The following is a 14,249-nucleotide window of genomic DNA, read 5'->3' as shown; positions in this document are numbered from 1 at the left end:
ATGTGTGGTGACTTCCTTCCAAAAAGTGCGTACAGAAAAGGATAAAAATGGGTTACCTTAAAACGACTCCTTTGTGATCAAGATCAACATCAACAGTCATAAATCCTGTTGCGAGTATGTGCCCTTGATATGACATGATGAAAATGACACTTTACTTCTCTGGTCTTCCTCCTCAAAACCCATATACCTAGTCTAGTCATGAGAAACTTGAATCCACCAGCTGCTCCTTGCAAACCCTATGGGGCAGTTCTACTCTGTCCTATAGGGTAGCTATGAGTTGGAATTGACTTGACTACAACAGGTTTGCTTTTGGTTTTGTTTAGTCATGAGAAAAACATCAGATAGATTCCAATTGTGGGACATTCTATAAAATACTTGACAGGTGCTCCACAAAACTGTCAAGGTCATAAAAAATATGGAAAATCTGAGAAAATATCACAGCCAAGAGGAGCCTAAATCCACATGAAAACTAAATGTAAGGTGGTGTCCTGGATGGATCGGGGAACACAAAGAGAACATCAGGTAAAAACTAAAGGAATCTGAATAAAGTGTGGATGTTAGTTAATACTAAAACATCAATATTGGTTCATTAATTATAATAGATGTACCAGACTAATGTAAGATGTTAGTAATACGGGGAAACTGGGTGCCAGGGGAGTACATGGGAACTCTTTGTATTATCTGCTCAATTTTTTATGTAAATCTAAAACCATTCTATAAAACAAAGTCTATCAATTTCTAAAAATGTTTGTGTTTATTGGCTTGGAATTTATTCTAAGACAATAATGACAAAGGTGGGCAAAGTAATTGTCTACAAGGCTATTTTGGCATTATTTATAACATAAATAACCTAAATACTCAATGAGAAAAGTCTGGCCAAAGACAGCATCTTTCCTCTATTCGATGGAATATTATATAGTCATTGAAAATGCCATAAAGAATATTTTATTATATGACTGTAGGTTTGTGATATATTTAAGAGAAAAACTAAGTTATAAGTTATATGTACAGTAAGATCTTGCCTTTATTGGTAAATATTAATAGATGGAGATTCATTTTTATTTTCTTTTGAGTTTATATTTTCTAAATTTTTATGTGGCATACATTATTTTATAATGAAGACAATTTTGTTGTTTTTAAAGATAATATCAAAATAAATTGTACTCACTAAGTCCTCCAGTGTATATGAGTATTGATTTCCTCAAAAAACTCTAAATTGGTTTTATTGAACTTGTGTTCAAAGATCCAGTCTTTCATTAACTACACGTGTGAAGTTTCTAGCCCAAAATTATCTAAAAAGATGTAGGACAATATTTTCATTGGGAAAAAGAAACAAAACTTGAATTACTAAGATTTTCAGTTCACAGTACAGAAACTGAGTTTTTGCAAGATCTTTGATATTATAATATTTGAGGTTAACTCTCTTTTTACATTTCCTTTTGGCTAGTTTGGGAGGAAAAGCTGATTTTTATAGTTTTATCCTATCACTGCAATTCTACACAATATTTTGCCTCATGTAGGAATAAATGAAGAAAATAAAGTTTGCATTTAACTCTCGTGTTAACAGGGCAGTATTTCAAAGTTGGTGGTCAACATCAGAAGTACATTGGTTCATTCTTTACATTAGGTTGCCTGAGAGTTGGACAAGTTCTCCTGGGAGAAGTGTCACGGTATTAATCAACAGCTAACCAGGTGGGGATACTAGTCAGCAAGAAAAATGTATGAACTGTTGATGCACGCAACATGAATGAATCTCAAAATAATTATGCCAAACCAAAAAAGCACATGCTGTATTATTTCATTTATATAAAATCCCAGACAATAGAAACTAATCAGTAGTGACAGAAGGCAGATCAGCAGATACCAGGAGGTAGGGTGGGGAGGAGCATGAGGAAATTTTTGAGGGTGACGTATATGTTCGCTATCTTGAGTGTGGTGTTGGAGACACACACACCCACACACAACATTTAAATACATGTGTCCATTATATCTCTATAAAGCTGAGGTGGGGGAAGCTAATGCTGTAGGCTGTTCATAAGTTATTAATAAACATGGTTTATATGAGTTCCTAATAATGGTCCTCTCTATTCAATGTCAGAAAAAATTTAAAAGGGTAGGATCATTTGATATATAACAGGTTAGAGACATGAAGTTCCTTGGTGGTTTTGTGAGTAGTCATTTTCAAATGTTAACATTGTTGTAAATTAAAATCTGCAGAGATCAACTTCCCATTCTATATAAATGCCAGAGCCAAATTAAACTAGTCCAGATGTATGTTCCTTTCATGAGGCCAAAGTATTTTAATCATCACATTTCTGGGTTCTTATTTAGAATAAGTGTCCTCTGAGCATTATTATAAATACGAGTTGAGTTGGGTTTTGTTGTTTTGTTTTGTTATTATTTTTGGCTTGGTAATCCTAAATTTCCCCCACACTTCTGTCAGTTTATCGTACTGTGGTGGCTTACCTGTTGCTGTAATGCTGGAAGCTATGCCACCAGTATTTCAAATACCAGAAGGGTCACCCATGGTAGACAGGTTTCAGCTGAGCTTCCAAACTAAGACAGACTAGGAAAAAGAACGTGACAGTCTACTTCTTTGAAGAAATTAGCCGGCAAAAACCTTACAGATAGCATCAGAACATTGTCTGATATAGTGCCGGAAGATGAGCCCCTCCAGTTGGAAGGCACTCAAAATACTACTGGGGAAGAGCTGCCTCCTCAAAATAGGGTAGACTTTAATGATACGGGTGAGTCAAGCTTTCAGGACCTTCATTTGCTGATGTGGCATGACTCAAAATGAGAAGAAACAGCTGCAAACATCCATTAATAATAGGAACATGGAATGTATGAAGTATGAATCTAGGAAAACTGGAAATCATCAAAAATGAAATCTGAATGTATAAACATTGATATCCTAGGCATTAGTAAGCTGAATTGGGCTGGTATTGGCCATTTTGAATTGGACAAGCATATGGCACACTATGCCGGGAGTGACAACTGGAAGAAGAATGGCATTGCATTCATCGTCAAAAAGAACATTGTAAAATCTATTCTGAAGTGCAATGTTGTCAGTGATAGGATAATATCCATACGCCTACAAGGAAGACCAGTTAATACGACTATTATTCAAATTTACTGACCAGCAACTAATGCCAAAGATGAGGAAATTGAAGATTTTTACCAACTTCTGCAGTCTGAAATTGATCAAACTTGCAACCAAGTTGCATCGATAATTACTGGTGATTGGAATGTGAAAGTTGAAAACAAAGAAGAAGGAAGAGTATTTGGAAAATATGGCCTTGGTGATAGAAATTAAGCTGGAGATTGCATGATAGAATTTTCCAAGACCAACACTACTTCTTCATTGCAAATACCTTTTCTCAACAACATAAATGGTGACTATACACGTGGTCCTCACCAGATGGAATACACAGGAATCAAACTGACTACATCTGTGTGAAAGAGACAATGGAAAATCTCGATATCATCAGTCAGAACAGAGCCAGCAGCTGACTGAAGAACAAACCATAGACTACATATACAAGTTCCCATTGAAGCTGAAGCAAATTAGAACAAGGCCATGAAAGCCAAAGTATATTCCACCTGAATTTAGGGACTATCTCAAGAATAGATTTGACTCTTTAAATACTATTGACTGAAGACCACACAAGCTGTGGGAATGACATCAAGGACATCATACATGAAGAAAGCAAGAGGTCATTAAAAAGACAGGAAAGAAAGAAAAGATGGATATCAGAAGAGACTCTGAAACTCGCTCTTGGATATAGAGTAGCTAAAGCAAAAGAAAGAAATGATGAAGTAAAAGAGCAAATCAAGATTTCAAAGGGCAGCTCGAGAAGACAAAGTAGTATAAAGCAGTGTGCAAGGACCTAGAGTTAGAAAATCAAAAGGGAAGAACACACTCAGCATTTCTCAAACCGAAAGAACTGAAGAGAAAATTTCAAGCCTCTAGTTGCAATATTGAAGGATTCTAAGGGGAAAACATTAAACAGAGCAGGAAGAATCAAAAGAAGATGAAAGGAATACATAGAGCCACTGTACCGCAAAGAATTGGTTGATGTTCAACCATTTCAGAAAGTAGCATATGATCAAGAACCGATGGCACTGAAGGAAGAAGTCCAAACTGCACTGAGGCACTGGCGGAAAAACAAGGCTTCAGAAACTGACCAACTGAGGTACTTCAACAAATGGAGGCAGCGCCGGAAGCCCTCACTCGTCTATGCCAAGAAATTTGGAAGACAGTTTCCTGGTCAACTGACTGGAGGAGATCCATATTTGTGCCCATTCCAAATAAAAGTGATCCAACAGAATACAGAAATCATTGACCAATATCATTAATATCACACACAAGTAAAGTTTTGCTGAAGATCATTCAAAAGTGGCTGCAGCAGTACATCAACAGAAAACTGCTGGAAGTTCAAGCTGGATTCAGAAGAGTACATGGAACAAGGGATATCATTGCTGATGTCAGACGGATCTTGGCTGAAAGCAGAGAATACCAGAAAGATGTTTACCTGTGTGGATCATAACAAATTATGGATATCATTGCAAGGAATGGAAATTCCAGAAGACTTAATTGCGTTGATGAGAACCTGTACACAGACCAAGAAAGAGGTAGCTATTCAAACAGAACAAGGGGATACTTTGTGATTTTAAATCAGGAAAGGTGTATCCTTTCACCACACTTATTCAATCTGTATGTTGAGCAAATAATCAGAGAAGTTGGACTATATGAAGAACTTGGCATCAGGATTGTAGGAAGACTCATTAACAACCTCTGATATTCAGATGACACAACCTTGCTTGCTGAAAGTCAAGAGGACTTGAAGCACTTACTGACGAAGATCAAAGACCACAGCCTTCAATATGGATTACACCTCAACATAAAGAAAACAAAAGTCCTCACAGCTGGACTAGTATGCAACATCATGATAAATGGAGAAAAGACTGAAGTTGTCAAGTATTTCATTTTACTTGGTTCCACAGTCAACACCCATGGAAGCAGCAGTCAAGAAATCAAACAACGCATTGCATTGGGCAAATCTGCTGCCAAAGACCTCCCTAATGTGTTAAAAACCAAGATATCGCTTTAAGGACTAAGGTGTGCCTGACAAAGCCATGGTGTTTTCAATCGCCTCATACGCATGTGAAAGCTGGACAATGAATAAGGAAGACCAAAGAATTGATGCCTTTGCACTATGGTGTTGGCAAAGGATAGTGAATATGCCATGGACTGCCAGAACAGTGAATAAATCTGTCTCAGAAGAAGTACAGCCGGAATGCTCCTTAGAAGAGAGGATGGTGAGACTTTGCCTCACAAACTTTGGACGTGTTATCAGGAGGGACCAGTCCCTGCAGAAGGACATCATGCTTGGTAAAGTAGAGGGTCAGTGAAAAAGAGGAAGACCCTCAACAAGATGGATTGAGACAGTGGCTGCAACAAAGGGCTCGAGCATAACAATTATGAGGATGGCGCAGGCCTGGCAGTGTTTCGTTCGGTTGTACACAGGGTCACTATGAGTCAGAACCAATTCTAGGGCATCTAGCAACAACAATCCTAAATTTACAAATGGGATGTATTCAAAAAGTTGCAAGTAAATAAGAATGACATTTCCCAGAAATAAGGATATAAACTGGGAGCAATATCCCCTATTCAGCATACACAAACCATTCTTGTAAATAAATGTAAAAGGGAATTGAATCTTTGCCATCTGTGCTTCAATTCAAGTGTAATTTGTTGAACTCTTTCAGAAAATGTTACAGTATTTAAATATAAGGAAAAAATGCACAGAGTAGTCTACAGCGTTACAAGGATTCTTTAGCGGTTTTCTCTCTTATTACATTGCTAACCCTGGGAAATTGAGACTCCATTCTGACTTACATTTCACTACGAATTCATATCATCACCCAATGTCTTCCCCCAAATTTTCCACATACACAAAGCTTTAAACAACTACAAGAGTGAGGCATTTGTACAACTAACAGCCATCATCTTTCCAAAGCCTAGGATATTTATGTTTAAAAGTAAATACACAAATTAACGAGTCAAAAGTCAAGAATTTAGGTTCTCCAATTATTTTCCTACAGGGAATTAGCAGAATCACTCCACAGTTTATAAGAACATCAACACAACTTTCCCATAGGTCTTTCTGATAACTAACACATGGCAGTGATCTAGCAGTTTGTGAAGAATTCTCGATTAATTCTTCCCAGTTGGTATTAAACATCTGCTTTCCTGTGTTTTCATAAGCTTTGCTTATGGATCTTGTGGAATTTACATTACAGGTTATATAATAGCGTATGTGTGTGTCTATCTGTCCCCCTTCCATGCTGTACCTCTCCCTGCTCCCACCCTCAATAGCCCTGTAAGTTCTCCTAGGTCAAGAACAATGCCTTTTCATCATTGTAACTCTCTGAACCAAGTACAGCATAGGCCTTCCCTTAAGTCGGTTGAATGTTTGGGTAAACAATGATTTTTCCTGTTCCAGCAGCCCGTCACACTAAAATACCTGGAAAAGGTGTTTGAAATATAATTTTTTTTTTAAATTAAGTACACAGCTGGGCTTACTAGAGGGAAAAAAAAAAAAAAATCCAGATGCCAGAAGTGCTCTGAAAGTCAAAACAGCAAATGTACTAGCTCAGACCGAGGTGGCCTGGGGACTGGGGCTGGGGAAAGGTATTTGACTTAATGGGTAGGGCTTTGATTTTATGGCCACACAAGAACGGAACACAAGGCTTGAGCCTGCATGCAGTGAAAAGTTGATCCTGGGAGACCTGTATAAACCCAGGATGCTCAAAAGCTACAACCTCGGTGAAAAGAGAATGACCATCCACTGGCCAAGGTGATGGCAAGGAAGCTTGTCTCTGCCCAAGGCCTGGGGGAAAAAAATTTTTCAAAATCTCAACCCTATACTCCATCCGGGTTCCAAGTTCAAATTTACGGAACCATATGTTGTAGGAGTCTACAATAAAAATTGGCCCTGGGCTGGTAGTTACATGGGGTACCTGGCAGATTAAAACAAAACCACTCTAGAAAAATGCTACCACAGCAAAGCCACCCAGGAATCTCATATTTAAAAAAAAAACTCCAACTGATAAAAAGCACATAATCAAAACTTAAAAAACACCCAGAAAATAATTTATCATAATTGTGGTCAGTAGATGTCCACCAGACTTGGGATATTCAAACAATGAGAAAGAAACTATAAATTAAGTATGTCTAAAATTATTAAAGTGATACATGGAAAGATGTTTAAGCCATAGAAAGAATAAGACTATAGAAAGAATAAAATTCTTATAAATGGAAAGCATCGTCACTGAAATTAAAAATATTTAGATACAACCAAAAAGGGAATTTGTGACTAGGAAGAAAAGCCTAGGAAATTATTTAGAATGCAACCAAAAAACCAAACCAAACTCATTGCCATTGAGTAGATTCTGACTCATAGCAACCCTATAGAGCAGAGATAACAAGAGCCAAGTTATAAGAGAGTAAGAGGTATGAAAATAGAATCAGAATGTACGGTATACATCTAATATAGTTACAGAAGATGAGTAGAATGAACAGCAGAAAGGCACTAATTGAAGAGAAATAATTTTCTAGAATTAACAAATAATCCTCATAGTCACAAAACACCACAAATCCTGGACAGGGTAATTTTTTAAAATCTGCATCCAGTGATATCACCATGAAACAGCAGAACACCAAATTCAAAATGACAAATCTTAAATGGAGATGGAGAAAAAGACAGCTGGCCTTCAAAGAAACAAAAATAGACTGACAGCAGATTTCTCAACAGCAATAATAGAGGCCAGGAGGAAATAATGGTTACTATATTAAATGTGCAGGTGAAAAAAACTATCAACAAGTATACTATTATCTAAGACTGCAGGCTAAATAAAAATATTTTCAGACAAATATTTAGAGTTTACCACTCACGGTCCTCACTGTAAGAACTACTAAAATGTATACTTCAAGAAAAGGACACTGGACCCAGAAAGTAAAAGTTGGCTGAAAAAAAAATCAGTTAACATGAAGATTACTGTATTAAGAAAGTCAGAAGAGCACAAAGGTATAATCTGATTAGAGTTCATATTATTTCATTTAAATAGAAGCCAGATGAATAAATCTGGAATAAATAAGGACTAGAAAAAGAATTGCATGTCACGGTGTCTGAGATTAGGGTTCCTCACCATGCTCACTGCTAACCAAAAGGTTGGAGGTTCAAGTCCACCCAGGTGCACCTTGGACTCTTTTTGCTATTTATCTTCTTGTTAAAGTAAGAGATTGTTGTCTAGATTATAGACACCACGGTTTTTTTTTTTTTCTAAATGCTGCAAAACAGTTTAGCATAAAAAAATAGAAAATGCTTATAATATGTTAAATGAGCAAGAATAATACAATGGCACGTACTTATGATGAGCAACTCTGTAAAATACATATACAAGAAGACAAAAAGAGTAGAAAGTAATAAGCAAAAATAAAAATTACAAAAACAAAACACTGCTGTCAAGTCGATTCTAACTCATAGCGACCCTATAGGACAGAGTAGAACTGCCCCATCGAATTTCCAAGGAGCATCTGGTGGATTCGAACTACCGACCTCTTGGTTAGCAGCTGTAGCACTTAACCACTACGCCACCGGGGTTTCCAAAAATTACAAAGCTTATAAAATTCCAACATGCTGATGAAATGCAAACATTTTTGCTGAAATCAACACAATCTCTTACTTTAAAATATATCTGAAAATAGAATTACAATCCATATATTTTCTATTTGTTTTCCCCTTAAAGAGACTTTAATCAGTAGTTAATATGAAGCCACTTTACATTTTCAATTCCCTAGCCCCAACCACCACTCCAGCAAGCTAGAGTCCTGGGAGGTGGCCACCGAAGGGCAGAGACCATGAGTCTGGGCTGAGGTCAGAAGGAGTGTAACACTAGATTTTCCTGTGGGATCTAAGGCTTAGAGCTAAGGGTTATCTGAAAATCTCCAACCAGGGACAAAATCAGAATCAATGATCATCCAGCCAAGCCATTCACCCATTGGGACAAGTCAGAGACAAAGAAGGATTGGAAGGGCAACCTCGAGGGCTTCTTTGGACTGCAGAGCAAATCTGAAGTTGTTTCTCATAAGACTCCTGCAGCTCCCCTCTTGGTGATGGGCTGTGACTGAGAAGTCCATAATGGTTGAGCTGTCAAGGCCATGAGAAACGTGAAATACATTACAAAAATAATGTAGCAGGAATAACACAGGCTTTGAGTCAGAGAGACCAAGGTTCAAATCCCAGATCAGCCACATGCTAGTTTGATGACTGAAGTTCCTGAGTGGTACAAATGATTAATGGACTCAGCTACTAACCAAAATGTTGGCTGTTCAAGTCTACCAAAAGGTACCTCAGAAGAAAGGCCTGGTAATCTACTGAAAAATCAGCATTGAAAACCCTATGGAGTACAGTCCTACTCTGACATACATGGGGTCTTCATAAGTCAGAGTCAACTCAATGGCAATATGTTTCATTTTCGTAAATTGAGCCAATTATCTAAACTTTTTCAGCCTTAGTTTCCTCATCTGGAAACATGAGTGTGGCAGTGGAGGCTACTCAATCACCAAAAATTGGGATTCCCCTTCCATGGTATAGAGATGATGCTGGGAAGCAGCTGTTCTGCCAGGGATGGCATTTCCCAGCCATTTGCATCTATGTGGGGCCATGTGACAAGTCCATGGCATTAGAATGGCAATGATGGGTGTTAATTCCATGCTGGCAGTCAAGTATTTGATATGCCTTTCCTACAGTCTCTTCCCCTTCTGCTTGGAACCCATGTATTAGAAGAGTAATGTTTCAAGATAGAAAGGCCTGGATCCCTGAGTCACCACTTGGAGGAGAGCTGTTTAAGAGAGCATCCCAACTGGAAACTTCTACGTTGGCACTGTAGAAACAATAACTCCTACTGTGTTAAGTCATTGATATTTTGGGATTACCTAATTTATAGGTAAGAATTGAACCTACTTGAATAAAATTGCTTCTCTTATTATCATGTAAAAACAACAGGATAAATTTCTGCCAAATTTGGAGGAAACATTTGGGATACTTTGATTCTAAATATAGACTACAGAATTTACATGAAATTTACTTTGGTGGATCCTTACAGGCACCTCAAAGAGATAAGCCATTATCTTCCAAAGATACAGTGAAAGGCCCATGTGACTGGACTGCTGATTCAGATAAAAAACCACACATACTTAAGCCACTTAAGGCAGATGTCCTAAATATCAGATGTTGGACTGCAATAAAAATGCTTATCACATGGGCGACTTGGATAGATTGCTGTAAGGTATATAAACAAAACCCACTGCCGTCAAGTCGATTCTGACTCATAGCGACCCTATAGGATGGAGTAGTACTGCCCCATACAGTTTCCAAGGAGCTCCTGGTGGATTTGAACTGCCGACCTTTTGGTTAGCAGCCGTAGCTCTTAACCACTATGCTACCAGGGTTTCCCTAAGGTATCTAACAGGAGCCAAATTACTTTTTTTAAGTGATAGTTAGTTATTCTCCCAAGCAAAGCAAGGGAGGCCAGCTAATGGAATGATATATGAAAGTGCCTAACACAGTACCCAGAACACGAACATTCCCTGCTCCTGTCAGCTCACCACAGTAGCTGCTTGCTTATTCCACCGGTGCCTATTCATCCCACTTTTGGACCAGGCAATGTGCTGCAAAGACTATCCCTTCAGATCTGAAGGACCAGATGTGTCCCAGGCCTTCGGGAGGGGAGGTATTTTCTTAGCTTTTAAGGCTCAGGAAGTCCCACTGGTGTAGCTAATAGAATTTGAGAGATGAGACATTTCTTCATATTGCTTGAATGAGCTTCAGTCTTGGCTTGAAATTGATGCCACATCAGAACCATCTTTTGCTGGCTAATTCGCTCAGTACCACATGAAACAAAATAGGGTGAAATATATTTAACATTCCAAAGGGCAAGGATTAGCACCTTATAAACTTTTCACATGGTTTGACCTATGGTACATCCAGATCTATATTTTTAAATGTTAATTTTAAAATGCCATCTTTCTTACAAGTATGAATTATAAGATGAATGAAGTTTCTTCCCAACTCAAATGGATCACAGATAATCCTACATTTGTCAAGTTAACCTTGTGACATCTAAACAAGTAAACTGTACCAATGAAAAAACTATTAGCAAAGTAAAACTAGGGAAGGTTAATCTCAATATAGGCTGGATCTGTACTCCAAACAAACGGATGATTGTTTGAAGCAGTACCACTGGTGCCCAGGTGCCAAGAAAAAAAATAACAACCTTAGGCAAGAGTGCTTCCCACAGATCTCAGTATAATTAGAGTCAGTATAATTCATAGACTTGGACCAGTCTTTTTGTGGACTTATGCATTCAATACTCTTAGAATTGATGGAGGTAGTATATGTTTAACTGTTAAACAGTTTTCCAGAGTAGTTGTCCTATTTTACATTCCCACTCAAAATAATCTTTATTATTATTATTTGATGCAATCTCAGTCTCAGTCTAAAAAGAAAGAAAAAACAAAAGTCGGTCTTAATGAAAAATGAGTGGCACCCTCAAAAAACTAAAAATAGGACTACCGTATGACTCAGCAATTCCACTCCTAGGCATATACCCAAAAGACTTGAAAGCAGAGACTCAAAAAGAGAGTCTGTTGTATACCAATGTCCATTGCAGTATTGTTCACAATAAAAGTGAAAGGTGGAAACAACCTAAATGCCCATCAACAGATAAATGAATAAACAAAGTATGGTACATATATATAATAGACTACTGCTCAGCCAATAGGAGAAATGAAGTCTTGATATTTGCTACAATATGAGTGGAGCTTGAGACATTATGCTGAGTGAAATAAGTCAATCACAAAAGGACAAATATTGTAAAGCCTCACTTATATAAAAAGACAAGAAAAGGCAAATGTATAAAGAACAAAGCTTATTAGTGGTTGCCAGGGTAGGAGGGAGGGGAATGGGGAGGTTGACAGTGATAGAAAAATCACATTACTTAAGGGTAGGGTTGCACAGCCAATTATAGTAATTGCTGTCAATAAGTTGTACACCTGTAATAATTTGAATTGCCAAAAGTTGTGTGATAGATATATTTACAACAAGGACAAAAAAAAAAAAAAAAAAAGAGTAGCTGTTAAGGCTGCTTACGTACCTCATGGGATTTGGTTCCTTGGTTTGGAGGTTTAGGGTCATGGTTTCATGGGACATCTCAGTTAATTGGCCTAATAACATGTTTGATGCTTTTGTTCTATCTCATAGTTTGTGGTGTAGTGCCTGGGGTCTTAAAAGCATGCAAGCAGCTATCCAAAGTGCTGCAGTTGGTCTCTATTCACCTGGAGCAGCAGAGAAAGAAGGGGAGTCAGGAATAAGAGGAGGATATGTTTTTGTTTTTTTTTTTATGGAATGTGTGGCTAATTGCCTCCAAAAACTGCCTCCTTTGTCATGAGACTAGAAGAACTGGATGGTGCCCAGCTACCACTACTGAACATTTTGATAAAAATTCTATAGAACCCTGATGTCAAAGCCAGGTAAAAAAAAAAAAAGAAAATTACAGACCAATATCCCTCATGAATACAGGATATAGATGTAAAAATACTCAATAAATTTCTAGCCAATAGAATTCAACAACATATCAAAAAAATAATTCATCATGACCAAGTGGGATTCATACTAGGTATGTAGGGATGGTTTAACATTAGAAAAACAATTAATGTAATACATCACGTAAATAAAACAAAAGATAAGAACTACATGATCTTATTAATTGATGCACAAAAGGCATTTGACAAAGTCCAACATTCACTCCTGATAAAAACTCTCAGCAAAACAGGAATGGAAGGGAAATTCCTCAACACAATAAAGGGCATTGATACAAAGCCATCGACCAACATCATTCTAAATGGAGACAGTCTGAAAGCATTCCCCCTGAGAACAGGAACCAGACAAGGAAGCCCTCTATCACCACTCTTATTCAACATTGTGCTGGAGGTCCTAGCCAGAGCAATAAGGCAAGGAAAATAAATAAAGGCATCTGAATTGGTAAGGAAGAAGTAGCAGTATCCCTATTTGCAGATGATACGACCTTATACACAGAAAACCCCAAAGAATCCACAAGAAAACTACTGGAACTAATAGAGGATTTCAGCAAAGTATCAAGATACGAGATAAACAAAAAAATCAGTTGAATTCCTCTACACCAACAAAGAGAACTTCAAAAAGGAAATCATCAAACTGACGCAATTTACAATAGCCCTGAAAAAGATAAAGTACTTAGGAATAAACCTAACCAGAGACATCAAAGACCTATTGAAAGAAAACAAGACACTACTGCAAGAAACCAAAAAAGACCTACATAAGTGGAAAAACATACCTTGCTCATGGACAGGAAGACTCAACATTGTAAAAATGTCAATTCTACGCAAAACAATCTACAGATACAATGTAATCCTGATTCAAATTCCAAAAACATTTTTTTACCAAGATGGAGAAACAAACTACCAACTTCTTATGGAAAGGGAAGAGGCCCCAGACAAGTAAAGCATTACTGAAGAACAAAGTGGGAGGCCTCACACTTTCTGATTTTAGAATCTATTATACCTCCATTGTAGTCAAAACAGCCTGGAACTGGCATAACAACAGATACATAGACTAATGGAACAGATTTGAGAACTCAGACATAAATTCATCTACCTATAAGCAGCCAATATTTCACAAAGTCCATTAAATGGGGAAAAGACAGTCTCTCTAACAAATGGTACAGGCATAACTGGACAACCATCTGCAAAAAAATATGAAACAAGACCCATACCTCACACCATGTACAAAAACTGATTCAAAATGGATCAAAGACGTAAATATAAAATCTAAAATGATAAAGATCGTGGAAGAAAAAATAGGGACAACGCAAAGCTAGGAGCCATAATATATGGCATAAACAGAATACAAACCATAACTAACAATGCACAAACACCAGAAGAGAAATTAGATAACTGGTAGCTCCTAAAAATCAAACACTTATGCTCATCAGAAGACTGCACCAAAAGAGTAAAAAGAGAATCTATGGAGTGGGAAAAAAATTTTGGCTACGACATATCCAATAAGGGTCTAATCTCTAAAATATACAAGATACTGTAAAACTTCAACAACAAAAAGGCAACTCAATTAAAAAATGGGCAAAGG

This window comes from Elephas maximus, chromosome 12 (genome assembly GCF_024166365.1).
Source record: "Elephas maximus indicus isolate mEleMax1 chromosome 12, mEleMax1 primary haplotype, whole genome shotgun sequence".
Lineage (NCBI taxonomy): Eukaryota > Metazoa > Chordata > Mammalia > Proboscidea > Elephantidae > Elephas > Elephas maximus.
Note: the sequence above shows the minus strand (reverse complement) of the source record.